This window comes from Lathyrus oleraceus, chromosome 6 (genome assembly GCF_024323335.1).
Source record: "Lathyrus oleraceus cultivar Zhongwan6 chromosome 6, CAAS_Psat_ZW6_1.0, whole genome shotgun sequence".
In the NCBI taxonomy this organism is placed as follows: domain Eukaryota; kingdom Viridiplantae; phylum Streptophyta; class Magnoliopsida; order Fabales; family Fabaceae; genus Lathyrus; species Lathyrus oleraceus.
Genome location: NC_066584.1, coordinates 344,848,334 through 344,866,676, shown reverse-complemented (window position 1 = coordinate 344,866,676; position 18,343 = coordinate 344,848,334).

Genomic DNA, 18,343 nt, shown 5'->3' with positions numbered 1-18,343 from the left:
ATAAGTGGACTAATGTAGTAGTCACGCCTATCTGAGGTCGGTCAATAAAAATATAGGCAACAAACACAATTTAGAGACCTTGACTAGTAAGCCAAGCTCCTTCAAATTGCCATGCCAAAAGAAAAGGAGAATGATCTTGTAATGATTTAGGTTTTTTACTTTATCAAGAAGCAACCTATCCTTAATGCAAAGCCATTCACTTGATCTATGACCAAGATGAATTAGATTTGGATCATGGAAGGTTAAGCTTCCCATATATCAAGGCTAACCACCAATCTTTAACTCATTGATCAAAAAAGAAAAAGATGAAGAAGGAGATGAATAAGAATGTACATTAATGGAAATTCAAATGAAGTAATCAAAGTACATTGCCCAAAGATAGATGGAATCAAGGTCAAAAAATAGTAAACAGAAGAAAATTAAAACTTAGAAGTCAAGAAACAAATAAAATATTTTTGGTATTTTTCAAAATTAAAATAATACTTGAATTAAAATAAACAATTAAAGATCAAACTTCAAATCCATTTCAAATCAACTTTGAAAAGTCCAAATGGATCATCCTAAGTTCAACAAGGTCAAACAAAGTTTGACCAAAAATTTCAGCACTTTTAGAAACCAGAAACTATTTTTAATCAATTAAAAATGAATAAAAAATAACCTAATTGAATTAAAATCTCAAATAAATCTCAAATCAATTAATAAATTAATGAGAATATTTTTCATAGATTAATCATCATTCAAAGAGGTTAAGAAAATATTTTTGCATTTTTTGAATATTGAAAACTATTTAAAATGAATTAAAAATAACCTGAAAAGAGAAAATTCATAAAAAATATCAAATGATAAAATAAAAAAAATTAAAAATCATTTTCAGAAACTAGAAATTAAAATAGAAATAATGCAATTGGTCCCATATTTTTTCGAATTAAAATGAAAGAGTTATGATTTTTTGAAATAAAAAGGAATTAAGAAATTAAAATGAATAAATCCAGAAATAACAAAAATCCACACGCGTTGGATGTATCTCATTAAATGACGTGGAGGATCTGATGGCAATGGGATGCGCGCGTACCATGGTAAAAAGTCAATGAGAAATATAAAGAATTAAATAAAGTCATAACAAAGGAAGGTGGAGATCAAATCTGGAAAACACATCACACGGTTAACATTTGATCTGCAACCAGACGGTGGTGTACACCACCGTCTTCTCCGTCGAGCTGATCAGCGCCGGTGGAAGTTGCAGACATGGCAAACTCAACCAAACGAAGCGATCTATATAGCATTGGAAAGCCAGGGTGATGTACATCACCCCTGTAGCATTGGATTCTCCTCTAGACTCTCATATGGAGAGAAATCAGAGAGAGAAAATCATGGTGTTCAATCTGAACTTCATGGATTTGCACAATTAAAGACACATTCAAATGCCTCTAATGAGAGGATTTCAGCCAAGCCAAGAAACACAAGAAACAAGCAATAATCAGTGAGTTTCGAAGAAGAAAAGTTTGTGCATCAACCTTGGAAATGTGGATCTGTGAAGCACGATTCCTCTTAACTATTGATTGCAGTTTACTCTTGTGGTGAAGATGAAGCAAGGCCAAGGAATTTTAAGTCTAATAATCAACCAATGAAGTTGAAAATTGGATCTGAAATTTTGAAATGAAAGAGAGAATTCCTTTAGGTATGGTTATGGATTCAATTGTCCAACATATCAGGCGCCTTCAGGTTGAAGAATAGTGGAGCTGAGCATGATTATTTATAGCAAATGGCAAGGCAAGCAAGGTGAATTTTCGTGTGCATGAATGATAAGGGCCTCCATGCATGGGCCTGTACAGGCGCATGGAGGGCCCAAATCCTAAGGGTTTGGCAAGCTTAACATTAGCACAATAGTTTTGGACGTGTAGATATGATGTAATTGGATTATGCATGAAGTTTGAAACAAGTTTCCATAATTGCACCAAAATCTTCCCCTCTTCGAAAGTGCATCTTCCAAAAATAAAACATGGCCTTGTGGGTAATGGTTGGAAAGGCCTTGACATGAGGATCAATTGTTATGTTGAACAAAACTTCATTTGGAATTGGGAAATTAGTAAAAATTAGTCATAAAGTTCAAGGTGCAAAATGTGTGCATGTGAATTTTTCAAAAATAGACTAACTTCAAGCCCTTCTGTTCCAGTGATGCAAGCCTCAAATGACAAAATCTTCAACATCCAAGTTGTATATCTTTTCAAGAAAATCAATTTGGAATCAAATTTTGCATCATTTAGATTTTTGATGAGAAAGTTATGGGCACTTGAAGTTGGACTTTTTCACATTTCAATGCCTTTGGCCCAAAGTGACCTATAATGTTTTGCATTATCAATGTGTCAAAATTTGTTCAACATAACAAATGAAGTAGAAGCTTAAACTATCCATTTCATTTGATTCGACCTCAAAACCATAAAAAATGAGTGAGTTATCTTCTTGGGAAGTTGACCCAAAATTAGGGTTTTAGTCAAAATGACCTATAATGTTTTGAAATGGATGATGACCCTCCAAACTTTAAATCAATTTTTTATGCACATGAAAGTTGTCCATATGGTTCATAAGAACATTATTTCTCTTGGGGTCATCTCCATTTGAATAACACATTAAAAGTTAGGTCTCAGTGCATTTCAAAATAGTCAGATGAATTGACTGATCAACTTCTCAAGTCCATACCTCAAACCTTGATGAGATGATGATTGAGGACACTCAAATAATCTCAAATATGCATGAAATTATTAATGAAATAACTTCCCTTGATTGTATTTGAGCAGGGGTTGAGGTTGCTTCATGAGCAAGGCACAATTGATGCACAGATGAATTAGGGTTTCCTTGGGGAACAATCCTTAAGCCCTTTGGTTTTCTTTGATCAAATTGACACATTGAGATACTTGGGAGGAATATATGATGAATTAGATCTTTGTGAACCATTGTCATGCTTGCTTTCACCTTCACCTGGCCGTTCTTTGAGCATAGGGACCATCTAGGAGCCTTGGATCTTATGATTGCTCAAGCTACAAAAAAAAAGATGTTAGTGACATATTTTTGTGCTTTTGGTTAGTAAACAAAGTAATAAAATAAATACTATAAAATTCAATTATGCTTGGTGGTCTCAAACCAACTCACACACGTTCCCACCCAAAGGTTAAGGAGCCAAGATGCTATGATCCTTGAGGCAAATCCAATGTGCAAAGATATGATGCCATGAGGGATCTTAGGGTCAAAATTAGGGTGTTACAATGGCTGGCAGTTCTGGAAGAGATTTATCCATATCATTCATATTGAAATTAAGGATAAATTGACTGAATCTATTTGGCAACGATTGCAAGATCAAATCAGCTGAAAGTTCCTTTCTGAGGGGAAAACCCAACCTCTCAAGGTTCTCCACGTACCCAATCATCTTGACCAAATGGGGACCTACAAGGGCCCCCTCATTTAACTTTCCTTGAAAAAAGGCTTTTGAAACTTCAAACCTTTCATGCATTGTCTACTCTTGTTAGAGCATCTTCATGTTCTCATGTTGCTTTTGCAACTCTAAGTTCATGGTAGCTAGCATGAGGCAAGGAGTTTCATTGGCATAATCAACATGCTTCTTATAAGCATCTCTTTCTTCCTTAGGTGCATGTAAGACCCTAATTTTGACCCTAAGATCCCTCATGTAACTTCATCATAGGAATTAGCATGGGATCAAACTTTGGCATCCTCCTCCCCCCTTTTTCATTGGGTTTGTTTTGGGAGAGATCATCAAATACTTTATGATTTTATCATACTTGTATTTTATCATTTGACTAACCAAAATACCTAAAATATGTCTTTGTATTTGCCTAACTCTTTTGTAGGAAAGGCATGATCCCATTGATTCATCAAGTTCACATATAGGGTTTGAGACCCTCATCAACAAAGAGCACACCCAAGAATTGATCCAAGAATGGTTATGAGCATCATATATGAGTCCCAATGTTCTCTACATGTTATATTGGTCATGTTTTCTTCAAGAGTTTGAGGGTGATTTGCCTTGGCAACCCTAGTTTGACTGGGTATCTTGAGTAACTTCTCCAATAAGCTATCTCATCAATTGATCAAATTTCTAAAGGGACACTTCAAAATTCATCATATTATGCATATATGAGATACCATGAACCAAGAAAGTCAAGAGAATCGGAAGTTAGCAAGTTGGTTGATGGTGGTTCGCCAGATGAATTCATCTGACCAAAACTGGGTCTCCCAAGACCCTATATCCTACGATTTTTACCATATGAAAATTATTCCAAGAGAAAACATACTCTAAATGATATTCCAAACAATTTTCATGTTGAGACCTAAAGCTATTTCTTCATGGAAAATCATTTTCTATGTTGAAACATTATAGGTCATTTTGTCTAAACCCTAATTTGAAAGTCAACTTCCCAAGGCTATAACTTGCTCAATTTTTATGAGATGAAAGGTTTCCAAGTTGAACAATCAAATTCAATGAGTCTACTTCAGCTTTTATGTTTGGAGTGGGTGCTAATTCAACGTTTTTGAGCATCTGATATGAGGTTACATTATAGGTCACTTTTGACCTGTACCATTGATCAAGTGATTTTTCCAAACTTCAAAAATGCACAACTCTATCATTTCAAATACAAATGCCTTGAAATTGGTGGCAATTTTGAAGTTCTTTGGAAGAGATACAACTTTGAGGAATACACTCTTCTCATTTGAAGCTCATATAAAAAGTTAAGCAAGGTGGAACATTGAGACATATGGCTTGACGCTTAGAAAAATTTTGATATGTCAAAATTTCCAAACTTCCACCTTAAATTTCTTCATGATACAAACTCCAAATGGATAAGTGTTGAACATGAAAGTTATTCCTCTCTATATCGCCTTTCCAAAGAGCTCAAATTCATCCATTTTGGACAAGGAATGCATAGGCTGCGCATGGCATGAACATGATGTCGTCACTTGGCAAGGATCAAACTTCAAATCTTCATGTACACTTGCCTTGCAACCCAAGTTGAATTCAGACTATATCACACTCCTTTGTGACTTAGGGAAATGATTTTATGGGCCTATGCACGACCGAGCACCCATCCATCATCAATACCAAATTTGGAAAGTGGACTTCAAGTGTGCAAAAAACAATGGTTTCAGCTATAAATAGAGCCTCATATGCTTAGCATTTCACACACATTGCAAAGGATAATCCTGAAAAATTCACTTCAATTTAAGTTTGAATTTCCACTGTTTTAAAATTCAAAACTCCAGGGATCCACAACCTTTTGAGCATTTAATCCTTCTTCTACAAGCATTCGGAGTGAGATTAAGCACGAGCAAGAGTAAGATTAGTTGAAGCCAAACCTCCATTGAAGGTATTTTTCAGAAATTTGATCTTTTCGATTCTCTCTAATTCTTGCTCAATTCTATTGATTCTTTGGTTGTCTGAAGTCCTACCAATGTAGGCAAGAAGACTGAGTTTCTTATAGCCAAATCGAAGCAACTCAGTTCATGTACCTCAAATTTCAACTCCATGTGTCTCTCAACATACTTGGAGTTAGAGTGAATGGAGGATAGATTCGAACTCAATGCCATTTTTACATTGAAATCATGTCCTTGTTTTTAATTTTGGTGATGGTTATGACTGAACCAGTCCGTGCGAGGTTCCCCGGATAAGACAACCGGTCCTTGGCCGCCGGTGGTTTGCTGGATGGTTCTGATCCATAGGATCCTTTTAAAATGATCTAATCATGAGCGTTCCTTTTTAATACCAATTGTGTGGTGCGCTGACTTAAGTGCCCGATGGAATGCGCGTTGGTGGCCACTTGATCTACCACCTTAATTAATGAGGGAGATCAAGTGGTCCAAGCTTTCACCAAAAAATTTCAAATATTTTCCTCTTTCATATTCTAAATTAAAATTATTTTTTTGATCATTATTAATATTTTTCATGAATTTAATTTTGAATTTGTTTTTAATTGTTTAAAAATATTTTTAAATGTCCAAAAATTATGAAATTTTTTCTCCAAGGTCCTTTGACCTTGTTTGACCTATGATAAATCTCATGGCCATTTATTTGGTGTTTTAATGAGATTTTAGGAATTGGACAAACCATATTTAATTTAAATGCCAAATAAATTTGTTAACCAATTGTGATGACTTGTTTATGTTTGACTCTTGTTGTTGGGCCTTGGTCAAGGTTGATTTGACTTTGTCAAATTAATATCATTGGATTTAGGGGATTGATGGAGTGTATATTCCATCTCCCAAAATGAATGGATGATATTAATTTGGTAAAAGTCCTCCTTTGATAAATTTGTATTTTGATCCATTTCCCTCCCACTTCATCTTATTCCCTTTATTCATTCATTCATTCCATTTGGCCTATGATATCTCAAAATCCTAAGGCTAGTCAATTGAAAAATTGACATGAATATGGATGAGATTAGGCCACCCATTTTAAATATTCTTTTTTGTGTGGTATGTCTCATGAGCATAGTCTACTATAATATGTCTCCAACATGCATTAACACCAAAATTTTATTGCCCGACCTCAAATAGTTGTGGCTGTTACACAAGTCCAATTACGATTGCTTAACATATCGCTAAATTTGTGACATAAAAGGCATAAGCATTCTAGTTAGTGAGATTGTAAGTCTCCCCTCTTTCATGGAATTGTGTGGAAACTTGGGCTTTTTTACTTCCTTTGGAAGATTTCTTGTGACATAAAAGGCATAAGCAATACTAACTTCTAACTTATTAACTACTAACTTTTAATTTCAATCCCTTTACTTTAATGCCATTTAATTTTTTCTTTTATTCATTTGCCATTGTTCATATCATCGTATTTGTTTATGTTAATGCAATTTTCATTTTGTCCATTTGGACCATATTGTGTGATATATTTTGTTTGTGTATACTTTGTTTGTTTGTGTGATCTTTGACCATTAATGTACATAGTAACAACAAAAAAACCCTAAAATCTTTTGTGTGGACTGTTGGTTTGATCTTGGACAAATGGACTTAGAATCTAGGCAACATTCCTATGCTAAAGGACTTGGCCAATGCCAACTTATTGAGAAACCAAGTGCTTGCAATTTGAAACATCATCTGATACATCATTCAAGATCCTTTTGAGTTCATCTGCAACATGATCATTGTGAAGCTGTTATTTTGAACCTGTGACTTATGGAATTCATCCGTTACATGGGCAATTTTGGAGAAGATAATGGAATGGATAAGCTTGGATGTGGCTATCTTTATTTAATGTCCTGCTCTTCAAGATAATACAATTGTGCATTGTGTTGTTTGATTCTGAAAAGTCCAAGGGAATTCTGGGTTTCTATTGACATTCTTGTCTATTGGATTGCTACCCACTTGATTAGATATTTTCAACTCTAAACTTTTAAATTGTGTACATAGGGTAGTATCTTCATCTTCTCCCCATTTCTTTAATTTCAAATTCTCCCTCTCCATTATTCAAAATCTTCTTTGTGTGAACTAATTTTGTTCTAAACTTTGACCACTTTGCAAAAAAGATAGAAACTTTGGCCTTATGTCATTGCATTTTCAAACTTCTTTTCTTAAATCAAACATGTAAATAAACTTAACTATACTTGACCTAAACTTTCAAAAACCCAAAAAGAACTAACTCATTCAAACCATTTTAGGTAGGGGTGGCAAACAGGCATGCCCGCGAAAAGAACGGGGCGAGGCGGGGCGGGCACATTAGAGGATGAGGGCCTAAATCCTTGGCCCGCCCTGCACTAAAGTAATGCATCCACTTTAAAATTTGTTATAGGAACTACGAGGTTTGGATCCCATATTTTGATGTTGGTACGTAGGCATAAGACTGAAGGTCTTGTCAAACACAAAAATATAATCAATGAATTCTTTTCCTATCCCCCCACTCTACTTGTTTGTAAACATCACTTTATACCAAGTACATATGCACACAAAAAGGTCTCCCTAGGAGTAGTTGGACACTTTGGGTGTTAACACCTTCGCTCTGTGTAACCAACCCCCTTACCTGTAATCTCTGACATTTTATTAGTTTTGATTTGAAAACTTCTTACTTTTTGGGTTTTGTTCGTACTTTTCCCTTTTCCTTTGGAAACAATAAAAGTGCGGTGGCAACTCTTGTTATTTGATCTCTAGCTTGTCAATAGCCTCATGATCATGAATTTACCGCTATAGAAATTAAGTGACGACTCTGCTAGGGAGTAGTCTCTAGTGAGTTTAGCCTACTTTTTGTGTGAATATATTTGAATATATGTGATGCTTTTATATATGTATGTGTGATATAATCTGATTATTGTGCTTGGTGATCCCCGAGTGGTGAGATAATTTCAAACCCGAACTTGAGTGCAATTAAGATAGGAGGATGGTATAGTCATATTCGACTTATGAGCAGTAGTCCTTAACAAGTTAGCTTGAGACCCATCTGCTCAGTGGAGACACTTTTGCATTTGGAAATGTCACACGAGTATTTGCGGTTAGGCATTGCTATCTCTAATTGGGTCCGAGAAGTTGAGGACCGTAGAACATTTACCCCCTCTTGGCCTATTTAGGACGTAGTGTGGAAACTGTTCGAGTGTAGACTTGATAATAGTTGTTACACGATACTACACTCAGACGAGTTTCTCTTGAGAATATTATGGGTCGATGAGTCAATCATCTTATCCTGTAATATCTGATAAACGGAATTAAGACTCTGGTAACTTTTTGAAGCTATCTTGGTATTGTTCATTTATGGATTACCTTTGTTCTCTAACATTGACGATTTTATTGATGTTAACGCCATTAGACTATTCTTGATTGGGTATCCAGTGCCTACTTCGTTGGGTGATATGTATTTCTCTTTGCATCTAAGGAATTCTAAAGGTGGTGGAACTATTGTCTGTTGTATCCCTCTTCTGTACAAGTGGTTTATTTCTCACTTGCCTTAGACGCCTGCTTTTGTGGAGAACAAACAATGTCTAAGGTGGTCGCAGAGACTTATGTCTCTCACTAATGATGATATAGTTTGGTATGATCCGTCATTGAGCAGTTTGGATATTATTGATAGTTGTGGTGAATTCTCTAATATACCTCTCATTGGTAAACAAAGAGGAATTAACTACAACCCTACTTTGGCTCGTCGTCAACTTGGGTTCCCCTTGAGGGACAAACCTAATATCATGTTGTTAGATGGTCTTTTCTATCAAGAGGGTAAAGATCCCAAACATTTGAGGCATAAGATTGTGCATGCTTGGAATAATATGCATAGGAAAGGAAGATCCGAGCTTGGTCCGCGCAATTGTGTAGCTTTGGAAGCTTACACTCTTTGGGTGAAGAAGAGAGCTTCGGAGTTGAAGATGCCTTATCCTTGTGGAAGACCTATGACTATGGTCGTGGTTGAGCCACTAACTCTCCCTAACTAAGATGTAGAGGAGTTGGAAGACGCGCTCGCCAAGACAAAGCAAGAGAAGGACATGTGGGAAGAGTGTTTCCATGCTTTGAGCAAGAAGCATGAATAGTTGCAGTTGTAATCTAAGGACAAAGATGCACTTATTGAGCTACTTGAAGACCGAGTGACGAAGAGATAGAGTGAGCCAGAGGTTTCATCTTCTAGCATGCCTCAACTTTCCGTTGCTTGGAAGAAGATTATTGATCAGCTTGTCCTCGAGAAGACTCAGATGAAGGCATCTTTTGAGATCGAGATCCGTTGCATTCGAAGGAAGTACACGCCTACAGCCAGATCTTCTGACGATGTTAGGGATCCTTAGGATGCCTAGTCTCCTTTTCTCTTGTATTTTTTATTTTGGTTTCTGAAATTGTACTCAGTGTAATCCTCCCAATCTATATAAATAAAAAGAGATTTTTGGTCATATCAAATTGTTGCAGTTTCCATTTAAATATTATATATTTGCAAATGATATAGTAAGTTCCTTGAAAATAAAAATAATCAAGCATTACATTTCATGCATCATTTGCACAAGCAGGTTTTCGCCAGATATCTGATTAGTGCTTCTTCTGTGCTTTAGCCAAGCTGACTCACCGGTACAATACGCGAGCCAATCAATTGAGAATCAAGGAACATTTGGAGCAAGAGAACAGAGAGCTGAAGGACGAGATCGCCCGCCTGAATGCCATGACGGATCTAGTTTTTGCTGCTCAGAATTAAGCTTCTCCAATGCCTGCAACAACTCCCACGAGGACGGTTACTTCAGAGGTGACTACCTTTACCATGCCTGCTGCTATCGCTCACATTGCGCTGAATATGCCTACCGAATTCCCGTGGGGAATGCCGTCCAACTTTGTGCCCGAAGGCTTTGCGCCTACCTTTGCTTCCATGTCGGCATCTAGCCCGGTCATGTCCGTGCCACCTCCCGTTGCACACACCTTGCCTCGTGTAGAGGATACCATGTATCATTCTGAGCCGTCTGAGGGTCCGAATGTGTATGAGAAGATGGACGAGATGAATGATCAGTTTCTTGAGTTGCACAAGGAATTGAAGACACTAAGAGGTAAATACTTGTTTGGAAAGAGTGCTACTGAGTTGTGCTTAGTGCCCAATGTCAAAATCTCGGTGAAGTTCAAAGTGCCTGACTTTGAAAAGTATAAGGGGAACTCTTGTCCGCTCAGTCATCTTGTGATGTATGCCCGCAAGATGTCTACTCAGACCGACAATGATCAATTGCTTATTCTCTACTTCCAAGATAGTCTGACTAGTGCTGCACTCAGTTGGTACATGGGGTTGGTTAGTGCAAGCATTCGCACTTTCAACGACTTGGGAGAGGATTTTGTGAAGCAATACAAGTATAATATGGACATGGCACCTGATAGAGACCAACTGAGGTCTATGTCTCAGAAGGACAAAGAGACATTTAAAGAATACGCGCAAAGATGGAGGGATTTGGCGGCCCAGATCACTCCTCCTTTGGAGGAGAAAGAGATGACAAAAATCTTCTTGAAAACTCTGAGTTCATCTTATTATAAACGTATGATCGCTAGTGCCCCAGTGACTTTAACGAAATGGTAAACATGGGGATGGGACCGGAGGAAGGAGCCCGTGAGGGATGGTTGTCAAGAGATGAGGCGCCAACAAGTAAGAAATATGGTAGAAACTTTGGTAAGAAGAAAGACAGTGAGACGAACGCATTAATCAGTGGGAGGAAGAGGAGGCCTCAAATCAGAAGGAATCCACCACCCCAGCAACATCATCATCAAGTGTCATTAGTAATTCTGGTATTTTCTAATCAACAAGCAACACCAATTCAACAACAACAACTGCGACAAAGAACGAACACCTATAAAAACAATAATACTAACAACAATCATCATCAGTAGAAATTTGATAGGAAGAAGTTCTCTTTTGACCCGATTCCTATGTCATATGCAAAGTTGTATCCCTCGTTAGTTCTCGAGAACTTAATTCAACCGAGGAACCCATGCAGATCCTAGAACCACTTCCCTGGTGGTATAAACCCGAGCTCCATTGTGCTTTTCATCAAGGAGCACCCGGACACGACATTGAAAATTGCTATCCATTGAAGTATGAGGTTCAAAAGCTTTTGAAGAGTGGTATGGTGTACTTTGAGGACCGTGCGCCAAATGTGAAAGCGAACCCTTTGCCCTCTCATTGGTATGGTGTACTTTGAGGACCGTGCGCCAAAGTGTCTAGATTATGCATGTAAATTTTCAGCTTCATTGGATCAAGCATCATGATTTCATAAAAGAAATGGCAAGCAATGTGCAATGAATGACATGCAAGAACAAAGCCTAGGGAATTTTTAAATCCAACCGAGCATAAATTCTGGAAAAATATCCAAAAAATAGTAGACATTACAAGGATTCTTATGGGGATAATAAAAAGAAAAGAATGCGTGAGCAGGACACGACTCTGAATTGGGGGACAAAACTGACACAGCGCGAACAAAACACGACTGGACTAGAGACCTCACTGGGAGTGAAGGACTCACACTAGGGAAAAGAAGATTCCAAAGGAAGATACATCCATTGGAAAGACTCAAGCTGACTCAAACTATCCACAAAGGATACTTCGGATAAAAATCCGGACTCAGACCAGGGACGATTCACACAGAACCTCCCTGCCGGGGAAAAATTGCATATATTGGGGAAAATGTCAATACAGCAAGAGGGTAAAAATCACCACAAGAACATTCCACCGAGGAGGATCTAAAAAAGAGACTCCTGGGGAAAAGCAACAAGGAAATGAGGTGTTACCGGTATAAGGGTAACAAACTCAAGAAGAATGAATATCTAAGACCGGTATAAGGGTGAGATATATCAATCAACCAAACATCTGAGAAAGACCTGAAAAAGGTACATCAACTCAGGAAAATCTGACTCCACAGGGGACCAAGGTCATAATAGGGAGCAGAAAGGAAGGAGCACCAGGGATACCAAGGTATATAATAGGTGACCGACCGAAACGTGAATTGGTTTTTACTGTCAAAACACTCATCACCCGAAAGGAGGGCTTGAAAAAGAAAATCGACTCACATGATGGACATTCGAATCCACAACGGGAAAACGAATCTTACTCAACTGGGGACACAAACCCAAAGAGCGCATGAGATATAATATCCATTACCGTCAGAACGTGGATAGAATACTCGCATGAGATATATTATCTATTACCGTCAGAACGTAGATAATATACTCGCATGGTAAGAAACACCAGGGATACCGGTTACTGGGTATATAATAGGTGATCTACCAAAAACGTGGATTGATTTTTACTGCCAAAACACTCATCATCCAACACACAAACTGGTTAAAGGATGGATATTCGATTCTACAAAGAATACAAATCTTACTCTACTGGGGAAAATCAACAAAGGACTCCAACCAAAGAGTGAGAGAGATATATTATTCATTACCGTCATAACGTGAATAATATACTCGAAAAGGAAGAGTCACCAGAGATACCGGTTAGGGCATATAATAGGTGACTAACCAAAAAGAGAGACAATCGATACCAAGCATACGGGTAAACGAAAGACAACTCAAAGGTATAAATTGCAAGCATCCGGCAATTATCCAACAAGCAACAAAATATTCGACTCCGCAAAAGGGAAATAACGAATCTTACTCGACCGGGGAAACACAAAAGGCTTCGACTGAAGAGTGCATGAGATATATTATCCATTACCGTCAGAACGTGGATAACATACTCGCATGGAGGATTATCCATAACCGGTTACTGGGTTAACAAAGGATAAATCGACCGAAAAGAAAGGCATCGGGATACCAAACCAGGTATATAATGATGACCAATCAAAAGAGAGCAACAATCATTACCAAGCAACCGGGTAAATGAAAGGAGACTCACTGGGGATGAATTGCAAGCATCCGGCAATTACCCACAAGGACTAGCTGGGGATGCATTGATAAACAATCAATGATCTGGGGAACAAATCACTAGCAAACGGTGAAAGGACCCACTGGCGACTTCGAAGGGAATAACATTGCAAGCATACGGCAATGATCCAGAAGACTACTTGTTGGGGATACAATTGCTAGCAACCGGCAACTGTCCACAAGCAAAGAAGGAATATCAGCATCGAACAACGAATGAAGATAACCACAAAGAGTAACCATCATCGGTTAGGATGAACAACAAGGTTAACTCTGCAAAGGGGAGAAATTAGGGTTTACAAGTACCGAACACGGGGTAGAATACGAAAACTCTGGCTAAGGATAATATTGCTAGCAACCGGTAATTATCCACAAAACACACAGACTCCGTTGGGAATAAAACCACAACAGCACAAAATCCACCATCAACCAGAACGAACCACAAAGGTTACCTCTGCTAGGGGAAAAGAGATAGGACTTACGACTACCGAATACTGGGTAGTGGCCATCAACTCTGATGAGGATAAAAAGAATTAGGGTTTACATCTACCGAATACTGGGTAGAAAACCAACAACTCCGCGTGGGGAATGAAAGAATCATAAATCCGCACGGGAACCAAAGTAGGGTTTATAACAAACCACCAACTGCTGGAGAGCAGAAGAACTAGGATTTACAACTACCGAATATTGGGTAGAAAACCACAACTCTTGCTGAGGAATAAAAGGTATATCACCACAAATTCCGCCAAGAAGAGGGAACATAGGACTTACAGCTACCAGCTACTGGGTAGAGGCCCAAAAAGATTCCGCTGGGGATAAAAGAATTAATGCCAATTATTGGGCAAATTATTCATTTATTCCACAGGGAAGCACCAGAAACAGTTGACAAATGCCAATTCGGGACCAAATCGAACAGACGGACTGAATCAAGACTCATCCTATGAGGATATAACTCAATAGGAAGATCCATCCCAATATATGTTGGGAGGAAACGGAAGAAACCGTCATCCACGAGGATAATCTCAGTGGGGAACTGCAGAAAGAAAAACAGACACTTTCTGCTTATAGGGCTGACTCTATATGGAGAGATTTTAACACCCGACATTTGCTTGGGAAGATCTATAAAGAGATCTATGAGACCCATAGCAGGAGACAACAAACAAGAGATATATGGCAAAAATGCAAAATGAATATCTGAATGTTTATGATTATGCATGAATATGCGTGATTTATGTTTGATGAATGCTGACAAAACAGACATATCTAACACAAACAGAGTCCAGGAATCAAACGCCCAGTACTATACTTCCAGGGGAAAAACCGACTGGAAAGCCAATCTACTGGAGATCTACATGCTGAAAAGCAAAGATCTGCGGGGAGGCAAAGGATCAAAGATATCAAAGAAACACCAAATCTCTGAGTAATGGATCAACAACAACCCCCTGGAGTACAGAAAGTTACAACAAGCACAAACAGCCACAAAGACGAATCTGTTGGGGAAACAGGAGAAATCCTGAAATATCTGCAGGGGATCTTCAGTATCAACTGAGAAACAAGAATTCACTGCACAAGCGAGAACTGCTATGGAAGCAACTCCACACAACTCCATTGGGGAACAACCCACTGAGGGAGAACAGATCATCCACGTAGAGTCTACTGCACAAGCAACTCTACCTGGGGGAAACAAGTAGCTATTCCATCGGGAATACACCTACTGAAGGAAAAACAGATCACACAAGTAGATTCTGCAACAAGCCACTCTACTGAGGACCAACCAGTCAGGACATCAACCCAATCTCTGGATGATAGGCTACCAACCGACCCTACTCGGGGAACAGAGATTTCAACAAGCAAAAACTGCCACACAACTCTGTCGAGGACACCAGCTCTGGCGGAGACTCTGAGGGGACTATTGCAGATGCAATCCTGATCCTGTTGGAGATACCAACTCCAATGGGGATTTTGCACAAATACAATCCACCAAACCACAAATCAACTGACGGCTCCACTGGGAATTTCACTCAAGAATCCACTGAGGATATGGAAGAGAGCTGGGGAACAACCACCAAATGTTAACTCTTCTGAGGATAACACCCACAACTGCTGAGGAGGAACATAATCACTGCCTTGCTGAAGGGATAAGCGCTCTGATGGGGAGCTAGCAACAACTCCGCTGGCAACTTGGCCGGGGAAAAGAGTACTGCTGGAGCAAACGAAGTCTTCCACAAGCGCTCTGCTCTGAGGATATATCATAGATTCTGCTAGCGACTGTGCTGAGGAAAGATAACAACAACCCTGCTTGCGACAATGCTGGGGAAAGCGGTAAAGTATCGGGATATCAACCCATCAACCACTAAATCTTCAAAAGAAAGCAACCATGCTGAGGAGAGAAACAACAACTCCACTAGCGACTGCAGTGGGGAGAAACGGGGTACCTGGGTTCAAACCACCAACTACCGAATCTTCCAAAAGGAGAAACACCCATGCTGGAAGAGAATACTGCTGGAGAAGAAAACAAAGCCTTCACCAAACACTCTGCTTGGGGGAACAACCCCAACAACAAATCTGCTTGGGGAACAACCCCAACAACACAGCAGGAAAAAGAGGATACAACCAATGCCAGGAATATGAACAAATGTCTTACCTGTCGGGAATCATGCCACCCTTGGGAGAGCACTGAGAAATTCTTGAGTATCCTTTTATCATTCTGAATGTTCACTTTGTTTAAAACAACATTTTTGAAAAATTTTAGTTGTTTAAAACAATGACATTTTATCAATTAAAACATGCAAAACATTTGTTGAATTGAAACAAATAAGAGTGCAAATAATTGGATAAAAAGCTCAATAGATCTGTACAAATTTGAAATCAGTGATATATATTGGAAGAGGGCTACATTGAACATAATGATCCTTTCTCTACCAATTTGAATCTCGATGTATTCGAAGCTTCAGTTGGCGACGAATCGAGAACCTCTGACGAAAAGACGGCTGTGGAACAGAAAGTCTTGTCAGGATGCAGTTACTTGCCAAATCCCTAATTTTTGCCTAGATTGCCCCAGGGTGAGGTACTCAATCTAGCGGGATGCAAATATTCTTTTTTTCAATGTCTCTAACTTTTGCCTGGATTGCCCTTGCGGGTTCTCCACCGAGACGCTCATTTTTGCCTAAGCCGCCCTTTCGGGTTTTCAACTTAGCGAGCTATTCTGTTTTTGATTTGCATATACTTTTTTTTTAGGCAAAGTATTTCTTGACTACATCTGAATTCACAGGACGAGTGAAATCCTCCCCATCCGTTGTTGTAAGCATCAAAGCACCGCCTGAAAAGGCTCTCTTAACAACATATGGACCCTCGTAGTTTGGAGTCCACTTGCCCCTGGAATCGGGTGCGAAAGATAAGACTTTCTTGAGCACGAGGTCACCTTCTCGGAACACACGAGGCTTGACCTTCTTATCAAATGCTTTCTTCATTCTCTACTGATATAACTGACCATGGCACATGGCAGTCAATCTCTTCTCTTCAATCAAATTCAGCTGGTCGTAACGACTCTGAATCCATTCAGCATCAGTCAACTTGGCTTCCATCAAGACTCTCATTGATGGGATCTCCACCTCTACTGGGAGCACAGCCTCCATGCCGTAAACAAGAGAAAAAGGGGTTGCCCCTGTTGAAGTGCGGACAGATGTACGATAACCATGCAAAGCAAATGGCAGCATCTCATGCCAATCTTTGTATGTAACTGTCATCTTCTGGATAATCTTCTTGATATTCTTATTAGCAGCTTCAACAGCCCCATTCATCTTAGGTCTGTAGGGAGAGGAATTATGGTGTGCAATCTTGAACTCAGCGCACAACTCATCCATCATCTTATTATTCAGATTAGATCCATTATCAGTAATGATCTTATCTGGCACACCATAACGGCCAATCAGCTGGTTCTTGATAAACTTCACAACCACCTGCCTGGTCACATTCGCATACGAAGCGGCATCAACCCATTTGGTGAAGTAATCAATTGCTACGAGAATAAACCTGTGTCCATTGGACGCTTTCGCTTCAATCATGCCGATCATGTCAATTCCCCATATAGAGAAAGGCCATGGTGATGAAATCACATTCAGAAGTGTCGGAGGAATATGAATCTTATCCGCATAAATCTGACACTTGTGGCATTTCTTCACATATTTGCAGCAGTCAGACTCCATTGTCAGCCAATAGTAGCCCGCTCTCAGCATCTTTCTAGCCATGGCATGTCCATTGGAATGAGTACCAAATGAACCCTCATGGACCTCAGTCATTAACAGGTTTGCTTCGTGTCTATCCACGCATTTGAGCAAAACCATGTCAAAATTCCTTTTGTACAGTACTTCACCACTGAGGTAGAAACTGCCTGATAACCTTCTCAAAGTTTTCCTATCTTTCACAAATGCCCCAGGCGGGTAGACCTGGTTCTGGAGGAAATTCTTGATATCAAAATACCAAGGCTTGTCATCATTCACTTCTTCAACTGCAAACACGTGAGCTGGTCTATCCAAGCGCATCACGGCAATATTGGGTACTTCATTCCAATACTTGACCACAATCATGGAAGCAAGCGTAGCAAGAGCATCTGCCATCCGATTATCCTCTCGAGGAATATGATGAAAGTCAACTTCTGTGAAGAACGTTGAAATCCTTCTTGCATAATCTCTGTACGGAATGAGACTTGGCTGATTCGTCTCCCATTCACCCTTGATCTGATTAACAACTAAGGCCGAATCACCATATACATCAAGATGTTTGATTCTCAAATCAATACATTCTTCCATTCCCATAATACAGGCCTCATACTCAGCCATATTATTCGTGCATTTGAAAGTTAGCCTTGCTGTAAGCGGAATATGCGTGCCATGAGGAGTAATGATTACTGCCCCAATTCCATTTCCGTACTGATTCACAGCACCATCAAACACCATCGTCCACCTGGAACCAGGTTCCG